The sequence below is a fragment of the Alligator mississippiensis genome, chromosome 3 (genome assembly GCF_030867095.1).
Source record: "Alligator mississippiensis isolate rAllMis1 chromosome 3, rAllMis1, whole genome shotgun sequence".
Classification (NCBI taxonomy): domain Eukaryota; kingdom Metazoa; phylum Chordata; order Crocodylia; family Alligatoridae; genus Alligator; species Alligator mississippiensis.
In genome coordinates this window covers 46,382,832-46,403,031 of record NC_081826.1, presented here as the reverse complement: position 1 = coordinate 46,403,031, position 20,200 = coordinate 46,382,832, and the positions used below count along the sequence as shown (strand labels likewise).

Here is a 20,200-nt window from a genome sequence, read left to right as displayed (position 1 = left end):
TTACTATGCATATGATGTCATACTTCCTATATCATACTTGCTATATAATCAAGCTGCGCGCGAAGTGGAACAACAGACAGTTTCCTCTCGGGCCAGTTGTCTGTTCAGAATGCATTCTTTAATAAATCAAGTCTTTAAACTTATGTTGTTGTTCATCTGAGCCTCCGCCTAACGAACCCGGGGACAAGTTTTCCCCAACATTTGGGGGTCATGACTGACCGCAAGGTGAATATGAGCCACCAATGTGATGTTGCAGCTGGTAAAGTGAGCAAAACTCTGTCTTGCATCCCTAGATGCTTCTCTAGCAAATCCCAAGATGTCATCCTCCCATTGTACTCAGCCTTGGTGAGGCCGCAGCTGGAGTACTGTATCCAATTCTTTGCTCCATAATTCAGGAAGGATGTGGAGAAGCTTGAGAGAGTCCAGAAGAGAGCCACGTGCATGATCAGAGGGCAGGAGAACAGGCCTTATGATGAGTGGCTTAGAGCTATGGGAGTCTACAGCCCAGAAAAGCGCAGGCTCAGGTCGGGAACCTGGTGGCTGCCTATAAGTACATCAGGGGCGTACATCATCAGGGGTGTACATCAGGATCTGGGGGAATGCCTGTTCACCAGAGCGCCCCAAGGGATGACAAGATCAAATGGTCACAAACTCCTCCAGGACTGTTTCAGGCTGGACATAAGGAAGAACTTCTTTGTTGTCTGAGCCCTAAAGGCCTGGAACAGACTGCCACCAGAGGTGGTGCAAGTACCTACTCTGTACTCCTTTGAGAGACATTTGGACTTTTATCTTGCTAGGATGCTTTGACTCCAACTGACTTCCTGCCCCTGGGGCAGGGGGCTGGACTCAATGATCTCCCAAGGCCCCTTCCAGCCCTAATGTCTATGAAATCTGTGAAATCTATTAAGTAAACAAGTGACTGATCTTTCTCATTTATTTCATTTTCAGACTTTTAGAGATAAGACCAAAAGAGACCATAATCATGATCTAGTCCTAGGAACACATTATATTATATAACTTCAGTAATTCTGTCATCAAGCCTATAGATTCTGACTGAGCTAGGAAAATGTGCAGTCTTGATTTAAAGACTTCAAATGATGGGGAGACTTTATGCCCCATCCTTTGGTAATTGTTCTAATAGATAATTACTGTCATTGTTGAAAGTGTGCACCTTATATCCACACTGTATTTATCTATCCTCAGCTTCTAGCCCTGGAATATTATTGGGCTTGTTGAATCAAAAGCTGAGAATTATCAGACATCTTTTCTCTATATTAGTCCTTTTATACTCTTATTTTAATTCCTACTACACACAGGCACTCATTCTATCAAGGTTACAAAGCACTCCCCCCCCCCCATCTCTTCCCATTTCTGCACATTGGATTTCCCTATTGCCCAAAATATTCATAAGCATGATGATTATACGGGTTGCTTCATATTTGGCTCTGGAAAATATCTCCACTTACATTAAAACTTGCATAAGATATATGACTGAACAAAACAGGATTCAATTTCCTTAATATTTGGAATGGATTTTCGCTAGGAACAGACATAGATCCAAAGAGGTGATACTTCCCCTCTATCGGGCGCTGGTCAGACCGCAGTTGGAGTACTGCATGCAATTCTGGGCGCCGCACTTCAAGAGGGATGCGGATAACCTGGAGAGGGTCCAGAGAAGGGCCACTCGTATGGTTAAGGGCTTGCAGACCAAGCCCTACGAGGAGAGACTAGAGAAACTGGACCTTTTCAGCCTCCGCAAGAGAAGGTGGAGAGGTGACCTTGTGGCTGCCTATAAGTTCATCACGGGGGCACAGATGGGAATTGGTGAGGTTTTATTCACCAAGGCGCCCCCGGGGGTTACAAGAAATAATGGCCACAAGCTAGCAGAGAGCAGATTTAGATTGGACATTAGGAAGAACTTCTTCACAGTTCGAGTGGCCAAGGTCTGGAACGGGCTCCTAAGGGAGGTGGTGCTCTCACCTACCCTGGGGGTCTTCAAGAGGAGGTTAAATATGCATCTAGCTGGGGTCATCTAGACCCAGCACTCTTTCCTGCCTATGCAGGGGGTCGGACTCGATGATCTATTGAGGTCCCTTCCGACCCTAACATCTATGAATCTATGAATTACACATAAACCGGTTTAAGTGATCAGAAACTGGTTGAAACCTGGAACAGAACAGATGTTCAGTGCACATAAACCTGTTTGAAAATGGCTGAAACCAGTTTGAGATTAGTCTGGTCGAATGTAGTATCAGACTTAACTGATTTGGGTCAAACTGGTTCATGCAATGTCTATCCCAGACCCCTTGCTTGTTTAAGGTAATTCAGATTCCCCAGCATCCAGCATGCTCTCTGGGCTGGGCGGGCCTCTCTGCTCCACAGAAGGGCTGGCCCCTCCCCTCTGCTCCCTGGCTGCAGCTCCCCTCTTCCCCTTCACCTCTCCCTGCTAAGCAGGAATTTCCCCCTCCCCAAAGCCTTCTGGACAGGTGTCTGTGTAGCTAGCAGACCACATGCTGGCTACAGTCCCCGCTAAATCAACAGGCAGAATCAACAGGTAGCTGGTAATGTCCCTCTGCTGTTTTCTTAGAGGGGTGATGAACACTGTTATCAATTCCTTGCTGGGCTAAGCAGAGCGTCCTGGGCCTGGCCATGCCCCCCTCAGCTCAGTATCGTGAAAGGGAAGGGAGGGCTGCTCTAGTGCCCTTTGGATTCTATCCTGAGCCACTGCGGGCATGTGTTGGAATTTCTGGGATGTCTGTACAGTTACAAAGTGATTTAGCCTAGCCAGCTTAGACTAACTTGCAAAGACTGAATCAATTCAGGCTTAGGCTTTTTTAATGTCTGTCCCTAGCCTTTGTGTGCTGCTTGGCATTTAGATACCCACTCCTCCCCCGCTCATCTGTTTGATCTGCTGTGCCTTGTCTCTGTATCCATTTTCCTGGCCTGCCTCAGTACACCCCAGGAAACTGAGAACACTTTTCAGACAATACCTTTGGAACTGAATTCAGAATCAAACAGCTGATGAAACAGTAAATTGTCTTGTGCCAAAGTTTGCATGGGAAGTGGAAGTTACAGGCAATTCCTTGCAAGGTTGCTACTGAAGAAACATACTGGATGAACTTTCCCTCACCAGTGAATTGACTTCTGGATGTTATGAAAGATGGTGGGGCTCAAGTTGCTATACTCAGTTACAGTAAATGGCACATATTAAATTTTGGTTACATAGAAGTACACTAAGCAGTAGGGCTCTGTGAAATTTTGCCAGTAGTTTCGTTTTGACGTTGTTTTGATTCTTTTTGAGCTTGAAACAGCAAATTTGAAATGAAACAGAGAGCTTCAAAACAGCCTCGAAAGGAAACAATGCAAGTTGAAGCATTTTGAAATTTTCTAAACATTTCGAGTTTCAAAGCTCAAGCTGGGCTTGCATGCAGGGAAACAGAAACTGAAGTAAGGAGAGGGAGGGGGAAAAGGGGGTAAGGGGGGGAAGGAGTGCTTTTATTATTGACTGCGTAGCTGGCCAGTGACTGTCATCCTTTCCTGAGGTCTCTTCCAATCCCAGTGCTCTGGGGGAGGAATGGAAAAACTGCATAAAAGGCAGCATTGTTTGAACTGCCCTGTTTTCTGCCTTGGCATCAGTTGAGTGAGGGCACACCTTAACACACACACAGTCACCCACCCATGTCATGAATTTTGCCTGTCAGCAGCCACAGGTGCAGGGCCCCAGAAGCCAGACTCCCCCTGCACCTATCTCCTTGACAGCTGGCAGGCTTCATGGCCTCAGCAGGGGCTAGCAGGCCTGCAGTTTTCAACCCGCTGCACCTTAACACACACACATTGTCACCCATGTCATGAGTTTTGCTTGTCCGCAGCTTGAGGTGCAGTTTCCCCCAAACCCCTGCACCTATCTCCTTGAAATGTAGCAGGCTTCGTTGCCTCAGCAGGGGCTAGCAAGCCTGCAGTTTTGACCCTGCTGTAGCTTAACACATGCACGTGACATCAGTCTTTTGCTTTCAAGACTTTGAGGTGCAGTTTCCCTGAAATCCCTGCACCTATCTCCTTGAAACTTCACAGGGTTTTATGCCCTCAGATGGGGCTACCATTACTGTAAGTTTCATCCAAATCAGGCCAGAAATGACAAAGTTATGGGCTGTTTCAAGCTTCCCCATTATAGCCTATGGGTGAAACAGCGTCAAAACAGCGAAAATGTGAAACAAAATAGAACAGCAATTTTGAATCGAAACAAAATTCGAAACAAAATGCTGTTCTGTCAAAATGCACGTTGAAACAGAACAGTGCCATTTCGCACAGCTCTACTAAGCAGATATTTTCTATTCTCTGACCTGATAAAGTAGGTTGTTATCTACAAAAGCTCATGCCTCTCTAAACCACTTGGTCTCTAATGTGCCACCCTGATGTACTTTCTTCCAGAGTGTCATTTCAGTCTTACAGCCATGTAACCTCTTGGAAAAAGCGAGACGATCCCGATGCGAGGAAAAAGAGGGAAAGGGGCCAGGAGGCTTCCTTGGCTGACCAGAGAAATCCAGGGCAGCCTAAGGGCCAAAAGGGGAGCACATAAAAAGTGGAAATAGGGAGAGATCACCAAAGATGAATATAACTCCTGTGCTCGCGCTTGTAGGGAGGCAGTTAGACGGGCCAAAGCTACCATGGAGCTGAGGATGGCATCCCGAGTAAAGGACAAGAAATTGTTTTTTAGATATATGGGGAGTAAAAGGAAGGCCCAGGGAGGAATAGGACCCCTGCTAAATGGGCAGAAGCAATTGCTGATAGACAGGGGGGATAAGGTTGAACTCCTCAAAGAGTTCTTTGCCTCAGTGTTCCTAAGCAAGGGGCACGACAAGTCTCTCACTGGGGTTGTAGCGAGGCAGCAGCAAGGCGCCAGACTACCATGCGTAGACCCTGAGATGGTGCAGAGTCACTTGGAAGAACTGGATGCCTTTAAGTCGGCAGGCCCGGATGAGCTCCATCTGAGGGTGCTGAAGGCACTGGCCGACATCATTGCAGAGCCACTGGCGGGAATATTTGAATGCTCGTGGCGCACAGGCCAAGTCCCGGAGGACTGGAAAAGGGCCAATGTGGTTCCCATCTTCAAGAAGGGGAGGAAGGAGGACCCAGGCAACTATAGGCCAGTCAGTCTCACCTCCATCCTTGGCAAAGTCTTTGAAAAAATTATCAAGGCTCACATTTGCGAGAGCCCAGCAGGACAAATTATGCTGAGGGGAAACCAGCATGGGTTCGTAGCAGGCAGATCATGCCTGACTAATCTAGTCTGTTTTTATGACCAGGTTACGAAACGCCTGGACACAGGAGAAGGGGTGGATGTTGTATATTTAGACTTCAGGAAGACCTTCGATACGGTATCCCACCCCATACTGGTGAACAAGTTAAGAGGCTGTGACTTGGATGACTACACAGTCCGGTGGGTGGCGAATTGGCTGGAGGGTCGCACCCAGAGAGTCGTGGTGGATGGGTCGGTTTTGACCTGGAAGGGTGTGGGCAGTGAGGTCCCTCAGGGCTCGGTCCTTGGACCGATACTCTTTAATGTCTTCATCAGTGACTTGGACGAGGGAGTGAAATGTACTCTGTCCAAGTTTGCAGATGACACAAAGCTATGGGGAGAAGTGGACACACCGGAGGGCAGGGAACAGCTGCAAGCAGACCTGGACAGGTTGGACAAGTGGGCAGAAAACAACAGAATGCAGTTCAACAAGGAGAAATGCAAAGTGCTGCACCTAGGGAGGAAAAATGTCCAGCACACCTACAGCCTAGGGAATGACCTGCTGGGTGACACGGAAGTGGAAAGGGATCTTGGAGTCCTAGTGGACTCCAAGATGAACATGAGCCGGCAGTGTGACGAAGCCATCAGAAAAGCCAATGGCACTTTATCGTGCATCAGCAGATGCATGACGAATAGATCCAAGGAGGTGATACTTCCCCTCTATCGGGCGCTGGTCAGACCGCAGCTGGAGTACTGCGTGCAATCCTGGGCGCCACATTTCAAGAGGGATGCAGATAACCTGGAGAGGGTCCAGAGAAGGGCCACTCGTATGGTTAAGGGCCTGCAGACCAAGCCCTACGAGGAGAGACTAGAGAAACTGGACCTTTTCAGCCTCTGCAAGAGAACGTTGAGAGGCGACCTTGTGGCTGCCTATAAGTTCATCACGGGGGCACAGAAGGGAATTGGTGAGGTTTTATTCACCTAGGCGCCCCCGGGGCTTACAAGAAATAATGGCCACAAGCTAGCAGAGAGCAGATTTAGATTGGACATTAGGAAGAACTTCTTCACAGTTCGAGTGGCCAAGGTCTGGAACGGGCTCCTAAGGGAGGTGGTGCTCTCACCTACCCTGGGGGTCTTCAAGAGGAGGTTAGATAAGCATCTAGCTGGGGTCATCTAGACCCAGCACTCTTTCCTGCCTATGCAGGGGGTCAGACTCAATGATCTATTGAGGTCCCTTCCGACCCTAACATCTACAAATCTATGAATCTATGAATCTATGAAATCAGTGGCCCTACACCAGCAGAAATCTGGAGAAACTCTATGAGTAATTAAGTACTTGTTTCTTCAATTTAACTGAAGTCCAACTGTTTGAACAGCACAGATGTAACAAACAAAATATTTAAATCATGCTGCAACCAATTAAACTTCATTGGAAGTGGGAGTTGTGCTTTCTCAGCTGTTAAAAAGACCACTGTGTTACAATTCCCAGAAACAGGTTCTTTTCAAAAAACATTAGAGGTTATCAGTGCTAAAGCTTTCCTTTATTCTGTCACATCTAAGTGCATTAAAGATTACACAGATGCACTGCTCAGAGGAGCTCTCTTTATTTAATTAGTTTCCCAAGAAAGAAGATAAGGACATAACCAAGTAGTTCGAGGGCTTTAAAAAACCCAGAACACGACTGTCATTTGCTCCTGCTCATCTTCTGCCTTGTTGGAAAAAATGCAGGAGTTGAATAGCAGTAGGTGTGTTTATCAGCTGAAGAGTGTGATTGAGACTGAGGGTAGAAAAAGCTTCAAGGAAAGTCATAAAAAAGAAAAGACAAATTTTGTGAGAGAGAGGTTCTGAAGAGTTTTATTTTTTTTTCTTTGTCTTTTCAGCAGGATACAAAGCCTTCACAGTATACTTTGATCATCATACTTGTGACTACATTATTTTCATGGAGTCAGAGACTCTCTTTCATGTTTAGAAGTGAAGAAGCTATGCTTTTGCAAATCCTGTCAAGAATTATGCTATGTGAGTTAAATCCCAGCGTTCTTAAGGAAGTGGATTTATTTATGTAATTTGTATTTTATTCCATGAACTCATAAATGGCTGGGCTTGTTGAGCAGAATCTAGCAGCAGATCCCATAGGGTGAGCTGAAAGCAAGTATTCACAGCCTGGGAGTTGACCAGGCATCCCTTCTGTCATCATTTATGTTAGTGTAAAACTCGATCATTTTAAAGAAGTTTGCCACCTGTCTTCATTCTCCCTTTCTGGTACCTCGCACAGATTTTTACAGTTGTAACCCGGGTGCACCCAAGTAATGTGTGAGAGGGATCTGCAATATGCAGGCCAGATCCCTGTGCTCCCTATAGAGTCAGATCAGGACAAGAGATGCTTATCTATATTCAGATTTATTAATATATGCAAAAATCAAGAAAATTAATATTAATAAACATATATGTACAAATATACAATTATCATAATACTATGCCCTGCAGATAAAGGCTGAAAGATTACAGCCCTTCAGGTAGCCCCAAGCAATGTGTTGATAATAAGCTAATTTAAAATAGACAAATAACAGGTAGGTACAGGTGACCACATATAAATACAATTAAACAATAGTCAAAACACAAATATATGCAGGTAAGTACAGGTAATTATATATAACCATCCGGGAAGGGGTCCCAGCAAAGTCCCTTTGCAAGTTTATATTTAATACTTTATTGAACTATCAAATACATAGATAAAAATGTTTCCAACATTTAAGTCGATCTGTCACAAAATATAACATACTTCAAAACAGGTCAGCCTCAATTCTATAATTACCTCACAGCCCAGACAGACCATGGGGCATAGGCTGTGCTCTGGCCTGCAGGGGGAGGAGAAACCCTCTGTGCTCCCCAGGACTGTGGCGGGCCCCAGGGACATCTCCCTAAGGTAATTCCAGATCCTGGGAGCTTCCTTCAGCTCAAGCTTCCCCGAGGATAACTGTTTCACAGCTGGGGTAGCTCCCGTCCCCTGTGGGAATCCCTTCCACAACAACTCATGACTCAGTGGGCATGAATGGGTAGTCCTCGTCCCCTCAACTGAGGCACTCCTCACATGCGGGGCCTCCCAGGCCACAGGCTCTCTTTGGGCTGATACCCCCAGGTGGCCCCATGCACCATTGTGTGCACCAAGGACTCGCAGCTGGGGGCTTGGGCTGTGTTCTGAGGCTCTGAGGCCTGGGTCCCCACCTGGGACCAGCCGTGCAACAAGTGTGCACGGGAGTCCTGGCTACGTGCTAAGAAAGGGTGGGCCCAAGCCACCTTGAGTGGCTCCCAGTGTCGGGGTCCTGCCAGACTGTGCCGTGCCACGCCATGCCATGCCTTGCCACCGGCTCTGGATTTCCAGCCTCGCACCAGGGGGTTGCAGATCTGAGCTGCCTCATGCAGCTCCCAGGGTCTGGGCTCCATGCACTACTGCATGCATCGGGGTCCCTGGCCTCACACCAGGGGTTCCAGACCTGAGCTGCCTCGAACCGCTCCCAGAGTCTGAGCTCTGTGCACTGAGCCATGCACTGACATCGCATTCCCCACAGTGGAGCTGGGAATACAGCTGCTTACTGCTCCCGCTTGCAAAGAGGCATCTTCAGGGACTTCACGTCGCTGGTTCCACCCACTGGCCAGCTCGCACCAGCTCTTCTTTGCCCGTCCTCTTCTCTGTCCCTTGATGTGTCTGCTGTATGCAGAACACGCTGTCCTTTTATTCGCTCTGGAGGCTCTGCCCCTGGAGTGCTATTGGACCTGCAAAGTGCAAGCTATAATCAGGTCCAGGGCTCTTCACCCCTGCCCACCCCACCCCCACAGGGACAGGTCAAGCCCCTTCCCAGCAGTTACCTGATTGGTGGATGGGCTTCACCAGTCACAACAAAGATTCTCCAAGCCCTGCGTGCCAGGCTGTATTGGTAAGTCCACCACACAGTCACCATAGCATTGTCAATCCAGGTATTCCTGGAATGGAATATTGTGATTTTGCAATTGTGCAGTTATCTAGTGAGGTGAATCTCAACCAGGGTGTCTTGAGATCCTTTCAGGGGTGTTGCTAAGTACCATGCAATGTCAGCATTATTAGGTGTGCAGACATGATTCAAGATAAACCCACTAGAAATACATAGTGCTAAGAGCATCCTGACCTGTTTTGGTCTTTCTGAGTGTGTTCCTATGAGTGGGGATCTGCGTTTCCCTGGAGACAGTTAATTGTTCCCAGGGAATGCCCCTGCATGTGTGCTCTGGTGCACAGCAAATTGCCTTGGCAGGGAGGAGGGGGCAGGAGAGGCTGGCCCCAGCAGCCTTATCTGGGGTCCTGGAAACCTCCTGGGTCTGCAGCAGCAGTGATCCTGGCATGCGGCATCTAGCCAGCAGCCAAAGCATGGCTCTGGATGGACAGGCTCCAGTTTTGGGTGGCACATGCTGCTGCTATGTGTACCACTCCACTTTTTTTTGGCACAGGTATTTTTGAAGCCAGGATCTCCGGGTGTCAGAAAACACTGCACTTTAAATTAGCTGCGTGGTGAACACAGGCATGTAATCCATGTGCAGTTTGTGGCACCACAGATGGGTTTGTGGTGCTACAAACTGCATGCATGCTCATCTGGACACACCCTCTGAGTTTTTTGCAGGAGAAGAATTGGTCTATTATTTTTCTGTAGTAAAAAATTAAGTGAAAACTATGAGCTGACACTTTCTGAGGGCTGCCTTGAGTCTATCAAGGTTGAGAACCACTGATCTAGTGAGTTAAGCACTTGAGGTTATAGAATGTGATTGCTTTGACTGCTTTTTGGGGATTATGAGATAGAATGTTGTTGTATCATAATGTGACGTTTCCACACTGAATATATTTTGGGGCCAACCATTCTGTCAGACTGTGGGAAAAACTTACCTCCGTCCGACGGGAGAGGAGCCGGTGGGACACTGCACTGGAAACAGAGCGCAGTGAAAGTGAAACTACGGAGTTCCTGTCCACTGTGGCAAAGAAAGAGGGAAAAAAAAAAAGCGCGGAGTCAGAAGGAGCCAGGATCGGCTCCCATGTCATCATGGTCACGCTTCATAGGAGCATGCCGGAGCCAATTCACTGGCCAGAACCCCACAGCTGGGAAAGGCCCGGCAGGGAATCAACAGGGAGGACCGGAAGCAAGGTCCTCAACTGGCCCGGAGGGCTGAGACACTGAAGGCAGTCCCAGCTCAGGGATGTGGTGGCTACCCCAGGAGGGGGTCTCTTCAAAGCATCAGAGCCAAAGACGGCTTGACAGCTTATCAGAGGATACTCTGTAGACATCGGAGGTCCTTAGCACAAATTGGATATCAACAGAACCAGATAGAGAAGTGACCAGCAGACAAACAACGTACGACAGGTACAAAGCTTGAGTGAAGAGCAGGATGCTGGAGAATACAACAGGCTGGGACCAACAAGACCCATAAATAAGGCAAGGTAAGGCATAGAATAACTCGGTCAAATCAACATCCCAGTCCTACCAGAGTAAATTCAAAAGGGACCACGACACTAAATGGGTGAGTGATACTAACCCTGGTGTCCCAGACAACACTGTGGTGGGCCTTAGGCAGGGTGTAGGGGAGGTGGAGCCCTGAGCAGGAAGGACAACCGGAACGCCTGGAGGAAGGTACCCAGGGGGATGGGATAGACCATCTTCCTCCCATCAAAAGTAATTTTCCAGCAAAGACATGGCAGGAGAGACCCCCTGGGGGTGCAAACCGAGGTCTATTCCATTACCAAACCTGTTTGTTCCTTAAAGCGATGGCAAAGCCAGAAAAAAACACACAGGCTCAGCGCACAGGTGAAAGGCACAGGAAATTACACAGACATGACACAATTTAGCCTGGCACCCTCCCTGAGTGCCACTCTGATCCCTTTACTCTCCCCAGTTGGCTGCTCTACTTTCCATTCCCTACTTTGTGCTTCCTGCCCAGGCTGTTGTTTCTCTGCTTTTTGCCTCCTACCATGTTCCCTGTGTAATCTCCTGCTCTGTTTCCTGCCCTATTTTCTGCTGTGCTGCATGTCCCCTCCCTGACCTGCCATGTGCTACAGAGGCTGCCCATGGCACTTGTGCTGCAGGTTGTATGAGGGTGTTCTAGGACAGCAGTTTTTAACCTTTTCATTTGCGGACCCCTCTGGAAATTTTGAATGGAGGTGAAGACTCCTTGAATTGTTGGCATGGGTATTCACATACTTTTGATTGATCATAGTCATCTTTTGCAGATCCCTTAGACATAGTCTGCAGACCCCCAGGTGTCCATGGAGCACAGATTGAAAACTGCTGTTCTAGGATATTGATTAGCAAATGGGAGCTCAATTGCAATGGATAGGCAACAGAAAAGGCATGCTCAACTGAGAGGATGAACTGCAAAATTAAAAAGTTCTTTCACTAAGTTCAGCAATGACAAAAATGTAAAGAAACATGACAGCAAAGCCCCACTAAGGGTAAAATTATGTATGAATTTCAAGAATGCTGGAAACATATGGCTCAAAGTATGCCAATGCAGCTCAGCTCCTTCACACCGCAGCTGAGGAAATTAACCTAGTTGGGGTTTTTTTGCTTGTTTTTGTGTCTTCCTCAGTGCTGAAGGCTAGAGAACTTAAATACATTGTTTAAAAGGCCATTGTGCCATTTGAACTTCAGTGTGTATCCTTCAGACAGGAAGATAAATCTCATTGGGCACATCTACGTGTGTGATTAATGCACACAAATAAAATCAGGTGCTTATCACTCTGGAGTTTTTTGCTGTAGGATATGCTGTTTGAATATGCACCTGAGAGCAAAAAACTCTGGAGCATATGGCTCTGGAGTTTATTTGTTCATAGCCCATGGATCCCGATAAGAGCAGCCCAGGCTGCCAGGGGACCCAGAGGGATCAGCCTGCCAGCCCAGGGCTGCTTTGACTGGGCTCCACATACTGTGGAGCAGCTAGCTGGGGCATGAGGTTACTGCAGCACAGGGCCTGCCACATGCTAAAGCACCCTGTGCCCCAGGCTGCATCTTCATGTGTGCTGCTGCACATAAAAAAACTCTATAGCAGAATAGTATTTGCATTTACAAGTACTATCCTGCTGCAAAGTTTATTAGTTTGGTGCATGCTAATAGGGGTGCACGTATAGACACCGAAAGGTATCATTTTGGAACCAAGAGTTCTAGTTTTTTGTATGTCTTTTTGTCTCAGACCAACACAGCTACCAAGTACACCCCTGAAACATGGAAGATGCCGAATTTTAGCCGATTTTGGATTTTAAACTTCATTGCAGAACAACAAGGAAGTTTTTTTTGCCTCCCTGCCTGCCATCTGACACCTCCAGGGAAGGAATTTTACCTGATCAACACATCAAAGAGCTACTCAACACAGCTCCCGAAGACACTCATGGACCCAGAGGGACAGACTTCCATCTTCAGCTCCCTCTGTGCAAAAATGAAGTTTATTTCCTACTTATGGGGACTTTTTACCATCTCGTACCATCTACACTTTTCCCAGAGCCTGACGAAGGGACTTTGATCATGAAAGGTTGCAGAAAAGGACAATTTTCTTGCCATTTTCCAGTTGGTCTAATAAAAGGTATCATTTTGGAACCATGAGTTCTAGTTTTTTGTACATATAGACACCGAGACATTTACTACACAGTTAAACAGTAGATACACCCCTTCAGTGAAAGAATACTGCATATACTTTTTAATAGGATATTTATTAAGCTTAAATATAACTCTTCATTTGAGATTGCTCTATATTTGGGTCTTGATTTCTTGTCCACACAGCACACTTGCAGGAATACCAATTACTATACTTTCTTTCATTTTGTTATGTGATCATGTAAAGAAAAATCTATTGTAATTATGTGTATGTGCAGAAGCAGAAAAATCATAGAATCATAGGACACTTGTACACGTGCTTGCACTGCAGCACCAGGCACCTTTTGCCCAGCACTGTGGTGCATGCATTTGTATAAATGGCAAAGTGCATGTCAGCACTGAGAAAATGGGGGTGGCACATTTTTAACTAAATCACATCAAAGGTGTTTTAGTCCAAAGTACACTGCCACCATTTTCTCAGCATTGACATTCATGTCACTATTTATACAACTGCATGTGATGCAGTGCTGGGTGCATCAGCTTGGGTGTGGAGTAGACTCAATTAATCCACAAGCATATGTGTATAAATGCCCATAGAGAATATGGGTTGGAAGTAACCTCAGGAGATCATCTAGTTCAACCCTCTGCTCAAAGCAGGACCACTCCCAATTACATCAACCCAGCCAAGGGCTTGTCTAGCCAGGTCTTAAAAACCCCAAAGATGGAGATTCCACCACCTCTTTGGGTAACCTGTTCCAGTGCTAGTAGTATATAGGCTCACCGTCCTTCAATGCAAATGTGACAGGTGGGCGGGACTGGAAGTCCCACCCCCTAGCCCCGCCCCTTTCCCTTATATGGTGGGTGATGCCACCAGCCATGCCCCCAACCCCAGTCACATGGTGTGTGACATCACCAGCTCCACCCCCACCCATCATGTGGTGTGTGACATCAGCAACTCTGCCCTCAACCCCAGTCACATGGTGTGTGACACCAACACCACATGGTTCATGACATCAGAAGGATAGCCCATGCAGACCCCCAAAGCCCAACCCATCATGCTGCAAGAACCACCCTAGATCACATGGTACAGTTATGACCTATGAGGTCCCAGACTGCTCTAGCCCCCAGAGCACAGGCGTGGCCTATGGGATGGTAGTGGGTTGGAGTGACCCCTCTAACAACCCTCCCCACCAGCCCCAACCAATTGATAGCAGTTTCAGAGGCCTCAGACCTCCCCAAGAACGACGCTGAACCAATTGGAGTGAGTAGATGGGGTGGGATTTAGGCTGCAAGCCCACCAGGTCTATCTGCTTTCCCAAACAACCCATCTGTTTGTCTGAGACTGTGCTCAGACATGGGGGGCAGACATGGAGGAGATTCAGGAGTGTGAGATGGATGCCAAGTCTACCAAAACAAGGCCAGAGACCATGACAGAACTCGAGCAGTCCGTATCAGAACTGCCTGTGGAGAGCATGGACAGCTCTTGTCTCAAGGGACTCTGCTGAGGTAACTAATTTAGATGATTTTTGTGGGGGTGATTTTCTTGTAACTGCCTGGGCCTGTGTTAATAACAATGTTTTTGCAGGTAGATGATACCTTCATAGAGTGCTTTCAAAACATGCACATTGGCACCCCACCGAAAGTAAAGGTGAATTCTTTTTGTTCGTGTCCAAAAGAGACCAGTTCAAGACCAAAGACTGATGCAACATTTTTGTCCAAAGACAATTACCGTTAACCCCACCTTTGAGCCTGTGGAGATTGCTGAGCAGGACTACGAGCCCATGGAGGTCACAGAGCAGGGTATGAGCCCATGGAGGTCACTGAGCAGGGGTGTACTCGGGGGTTATTTTCAAATAAAAATGTATCCTATCCCCCTGTTCAGAAGAAGGTTTCTTGCGTGACCTAGTTTTGAACAACTGTTCAAGACGAGGCTGAAGACTTCATTAATGTTGTATTTCTTACCTGCTTAATAAACTTTGTTTTACCATGGTTTGAATTTGTCCTCAAGCATTTGAATGCACCACACGGGTGTTAGCATGGGGTGGGTGTGGGGCAGAGGTTAACAGACATGTCTACACAGGAGGCTATGTTAAAGCATGTTTATTACTTTCCTGGTAAAGCTGGCAGTTTTGGTGGGGTGACCACGCTTTATGAAGCTGCCAAAAGGCAGAATAAAGACAGTGGAGTTTTTGGTTCCTTTGCTACGCTTCACCCCTGTCCATGGGATCAACAAGTTTGTCACCATCACATACGACAACCTGCATTATGTCCCCATTAGTCAGCACCACATCAACACAATCAGCATTGAAATAAAGATGGATCAGAACAAACACTTCTCATTTCGCTTTGGTAAGGTGATCGTTAAGCTTAACCTACGCCCCCGGAAGACTTTGAGATTTTAAAATAAGTAAAAGTATGATGGTGATGGTAAAAAACTACGGGGACCCTAACCTGTACAGAAATTATTATAAAGCCCAGGCCAGGTATAGTCTTCCCGGATATCAGGGGGTGCCTGTGATGTACGGGACTGGTGTGGGAGGCATATTTTGCAGCCTCTTTAGAAAATCTGTTCCGCTTTTGAGAAGGGGTCTGGAGATTATTAAGCCCCATGCTAAAAATGCGGTGCAAAACATAGCCAAAGATGTGATTGGTCATGTCTCCCGAGCTGTCCTGGATAAGGTGGTCAAGCCGGCAAAGCAGGAGGGGTCCGGCCTTGTGTATATTCAAAGAAAAAGTCATAAAAGAAAGAGAGACACACCAGACTCCAGACATGCTGGACCTCTTCAACCCCTTAAAAAGAAGAGGGTAAGTCGACGGGGCCCCCACACATGAAAAACCAAGAAGCAGCCTGGGAGAAAGAAGGGGCGCTGTCCTGGAGGAAACAGAAATATATTTTAACTGCCATGGCCCTTGTTCACTGCAGGGCTGAAGAATGTGCCAAATCTGAACTGGATGTGTTTCAAATAGCCCCTACGCAGACCTGCATTGGGAAAAACCTATATGTTGAGATCCCCCCACTCTCAGCTATTACCGAGTCCAGCCCCCTTGACTTTTTCATAGCTGGGAATGGTGAAGATTACATGGATTTGAACAACACGCTGCTGTACCTTTGCTGCAAGATTGTAAAAGGCGGAACTGATCTTGATGCCAGGGTCTGGTGAATTACCCACTAGCCTCTGTCTTCAGTCAGCTGGATGTCACTCTGGGAGATCATTTCATAAGCCAGAGCAACAACTGTTACCCTTACCGAGCCTTCATCGAATCGGTTCTCAACTACAGCGATGACACCCTTGCCACACAATTTTCTGCCGGCCTGTTTTACAAAGATACCCCCAGGCATCATGAAACGGTTGTGCGGGATGGCAATAATCATGGGTTTCAGAGACGGGCAAACCTGACAGACCAGAGCAAAAAGATAGAGCTGCTTGGTCATCTCCATAGCAATTTATTTTTTCAAGAACAACTGTTGCTGAATGGCATGGATGTGAAAATTAAACTGACACACAGCAAAGATACCTTCTGCTTGATAGGTGCCGCAGCAACTGGCCCCTGTAAACTAAAAATCACATCTGCCTCACTTTTTGTGAAAAAAATGAAGGTAGGCTCGGGCACTCGACTGGGCCACATGGAGGCCTTGCTTATGGCCAACGCTATACCCCATAGATTGCACGGCTATGAAAGTGTTTAGCATTCCTGCCGGCAGCCAACACAGCAACCAGAAGAATCTATTTCTGCGGCAGGTGCCCAAACTCATCGTGATCGGGTTCATGGATAGTGATGCCTTTAGCAGGAATTATGCTAAGAACCCCTTTAACTTTAAACATTACAATATTAATTTTGTGACCCTCTGTGTCGATGGAGAACAAACCCCAACAAAGCCCCTACAACCAGATTTTGAGAACGGTAACTGCATGAGAGAATACATGCAGCTGGTACAGACAGCCGGTAAACATACGAAAGACTGGGCCCTGATAATCAACCGTGAGGAGTTTGCTCTGGGGTACACCTTATTTGCCTTTGACCTGTCTCCTGACCAGGAGTGTGTTGATCATTATTCGCTGATTAAAAACAGGAACCTGAGAGCAGAAATATGCTTTGCTGCGGCCCACCAAGGTTAACATGATTGTGTTTGGGGTCTTTGTCATAGAAATAAATCAGAGGAGAAATGTCCTGTTTGACTACATGTGAAGATGGACACCGAACAGCTCACCAGGGTTTTATCCTCAGACCCCTATGCCAAAGAAACTTTCTTAGATGTTTTCCCCTGCAACTGGCTTCCTAAGACTCGACTGTCTCAAAGGCCCCTGAGCTTGGTGGTCAACACGCACCCGCATAATCAACCTGAAGAACACTGGTTGGCTGTTTACCTGGAGGATCGGAACCACGGAGAATTTTTCAACTTGTATGGTCACCTCCCAAAAAGCACTCTCTTTCCTCAAAGCATTATGTTGTTTTTAAACAAGAACACTACCGACACTGCTTTTCAGATGAAACTGTTACAAGGCCCCCAATCTGTCGCCTGCAGATACCATTGTGTGTTTTTCCTACACCATCATAGCAAGGGGGTTTCCGGCTTCTAGGGGGGTCTGTTCTGGCAGAAACAAGGTTAATTTCCCTCTGTCCAGATCACCCTGCTTTACATAGGTCAGGTATATCTGAAGCATGGCGGCATACAGTTTAACCTTATCATATTCTGCTAAACCCGGCCTTTGGAGAATATCCCTCATTTCAGCATCCAATAAGTGGGTGCCTCAGTTCTGATATTTTCCTGAGGCAGTTAGGGAGCCCTTAATTGTTCCAGTTCATGTTTGGGCACCAGGTACATTTTTTCTGCATACTCCATCACTGGCTAGCCAAAAGCCCCATAATCAGAGGGAGAGCAAAACTTAACAGAGGGCTGATAAATCCCCCAGACTGTTTCACCAGCTGTTTCTTTTTTTTAAGAGACAATCTTTTGTTACTTAGGTTTTTTATGATCCCGCATTTGTTTTTCAGCACACAAATTTGATGCAGTGTCAAAGGGATGTTTCCTTTCAAGGTGTTCAGAGCAATTTCTGAAATGGCCACTACTAAATCGTCAGAGGCCAAGCAGAGTATAGCTTTTCTCTGCTGTGGGGAGGATTGAAGAAGCAGTTTTACAAGAGCCAAATTTCTTTTTACGCCGTTAGACATGTTCCCCTTCCACCGTCTTGAGAGCTAAGAAGAGGCTGCTGCTACATCATTTCTTTTTATTCCCACCTGCTGTTTTTTCAAAAGTGTAAGCAGCCGGTTGGTTGGGAGGAAAAAGCCCAGTTCTTAATCTAAAAGCGTCTGGAGTAGAAGCATTTAAATCAACCACCAGATACCCGTAAGGTGTTTTAGTGGCATCCTCAAAAGCTTCTAGAAAGAACTGGGCCTTACCCGGGTACATCTGCCATGCCAGGGCTATCTGTAGCTTATCCCTGGGTTATTTAAACAGAACCATGTATTTTGTGTTAAGGGTAATGGTACAGCTCCTTTTCCCTTGACAGAAAACATTTTGAACTATATACATAATGCTCAGATTCCAATGATGCACGTACTTTTTCACTGTTGGCCACATTCAGGGTAATCCCTTCAACCTTCAAGCAAACCTTTCCCCTGGACAACTTGTACCCATAGGTTTTCGGACCGGCCGACACAAACTCTGTGATGTGTTCTCTGGTGAGCTCCCTCATGGCTCACAAATATTACAGAATCTGCAGGTACAACTCTAAGCGTGCATAAGTGGTGGTGAAACAGGTGATAAAGATGTTTGTGTTATCCAAGAGCATGTAACACTCTTTGGCGTGCTTCCAAGACATGCAGGCTGCCTCATCATAAATAAAGTCACAGGATGAAATTTCATAGGTGAGAGAAAAGAGGTAGCCAAAGAATTCTTCGGGGTGTCTAACAATGCTGGTGTTGGGCAAGTTGGTTCTCTGACCAAATTTACCCCACAAAGAATTTAGAAACAATGTTGATATTTGGCGCTTTGCAGGGTTGGGTTTGATATGCTCTGGGCATAAGGTCATGCCTTCTTTTTGCAAAAAATTGGCCAAATATCTCTCTTGTTTTTCTTGGTCGGTACACCAAGTGGGGGTAGCCCGAGGCTTCCTGCTTCTGACGGAGATGCATTTTTATGTACCATGAAAAAAGGTGCTAGACTTCTTGGCAAAATGCCAGACTTCATAGATTTGAGCTACTCTGTACCCCTTGGTAATAGCTTTATTCAATTCTGGTGTACACCACATGCCCAGGAGAGCCCTCTCTTCATCAGTGTGGTCACACTTTTGCTGTCTTGTTTCTGCGCAGAGGAGGCACAGCGTGAACATAAGTTTCCCATTCACCCTGGTGGGTAGCAAGGGGAAAAAATGGTTTTGCGGTAGGTACAGTTTCACCCTGGCTATTCCAAAATAGCTCAACAGGGGTTGGAAATTGTCATAAATGATTTCAGGGTGTCCAGTTGGGTATTCCTTCATCTTGTTTATGAAGGGGTAAAGACTGGTAAAATCGTAATAGTGTATTTGTTCGCTGGGTTTAGTTTGGTAATATAGACAGATGGCATTAGTTCTCCCTCCAAAAAGAGCATCCCTGGGCACCAGTGCAGAAGGCAGTGGGGTTCTGTTTAAAAAATCTGCCAGCTCCCCATCCATTTCTAACAGAGTCCTCCACTCGTGCTTCCAAATGGTCTTAACGGTAAACCCCTCTCTCTTGAGATAATCAGTCTTGTGCAATGCCTGATAATTCAGAAACCCGAAGGTCGTCCCCATCAATGGGTTCTGGTTTTTCTCATTGTAGCAAGTGACACAACCGTGGAAAAAACATCTGTTAAATTCAAACGCCATAGGTTCCCCATCAATGTTGGCATAGCTGTCTAAAAAATAGGGACCTACCTGAAATTCCCCACCCTGTAAGGCATGTCTAATTTGAATATTTTCTTTCTCTGAAATGTACATTAGCCACTGGATAGTTGGGGTTGAAAACCTCTTTTTCTGTCTGTGATAGTTGTCCTGGGGGAGAAGTGCTATGGTCTGCGGTTCCAAAAACATAAATCTGTACATGGTCATGCAGACAGAGGTCAGCATGATGTATTAGAAAGGATCTATGCAGTGTTCTACATTTTGGAGTTCACCATCTACTTTTACTCGGTCCACCTGCTGTGTCATTTTCATAATCTCATCCCTCTAGAGGCAGCAGGCCTCTTTCAAGATTTTTACGTCCTGCTGCCAATAATAGGTCAGATCCTTTTGAATGTCAAAGGTCTTATTGTGGTTATTCTGATACCATTCTAAAAACTGTCCTCTTTCACCGGACATCATATTTTCAATGCCGTAGTACTCCATCTTTGGGAGAGTCCCCACATAAT

At 46.5% G+C, this 20,200-nt stretch overlaps 1 long non-coding RNA gene across 1 annotated transcript; it reads right to left on the bottom strand.

The window, feature by feature from the left end:
* Positions 1–7,287: 7,287 nt before the first annotated feature.
* On the bottom strand, positions 7,288–10,522 carry LOC132249275 (uncharacterized). The gene is made up of 3 exons (XR_009460679.1): positions 10,143–10,522; positions 9,101–9,214; positions 7,288–9,007 (listed from the first exon to the last, which is right to left on the bottom strand). It is a non-coding gene; the product is annotated as an uncharacterized LOC132249275 (long non-coding RNA).
* Between the last annotated feature and the right edge of the window lie 9,678 nt (positions 10,523–20,200).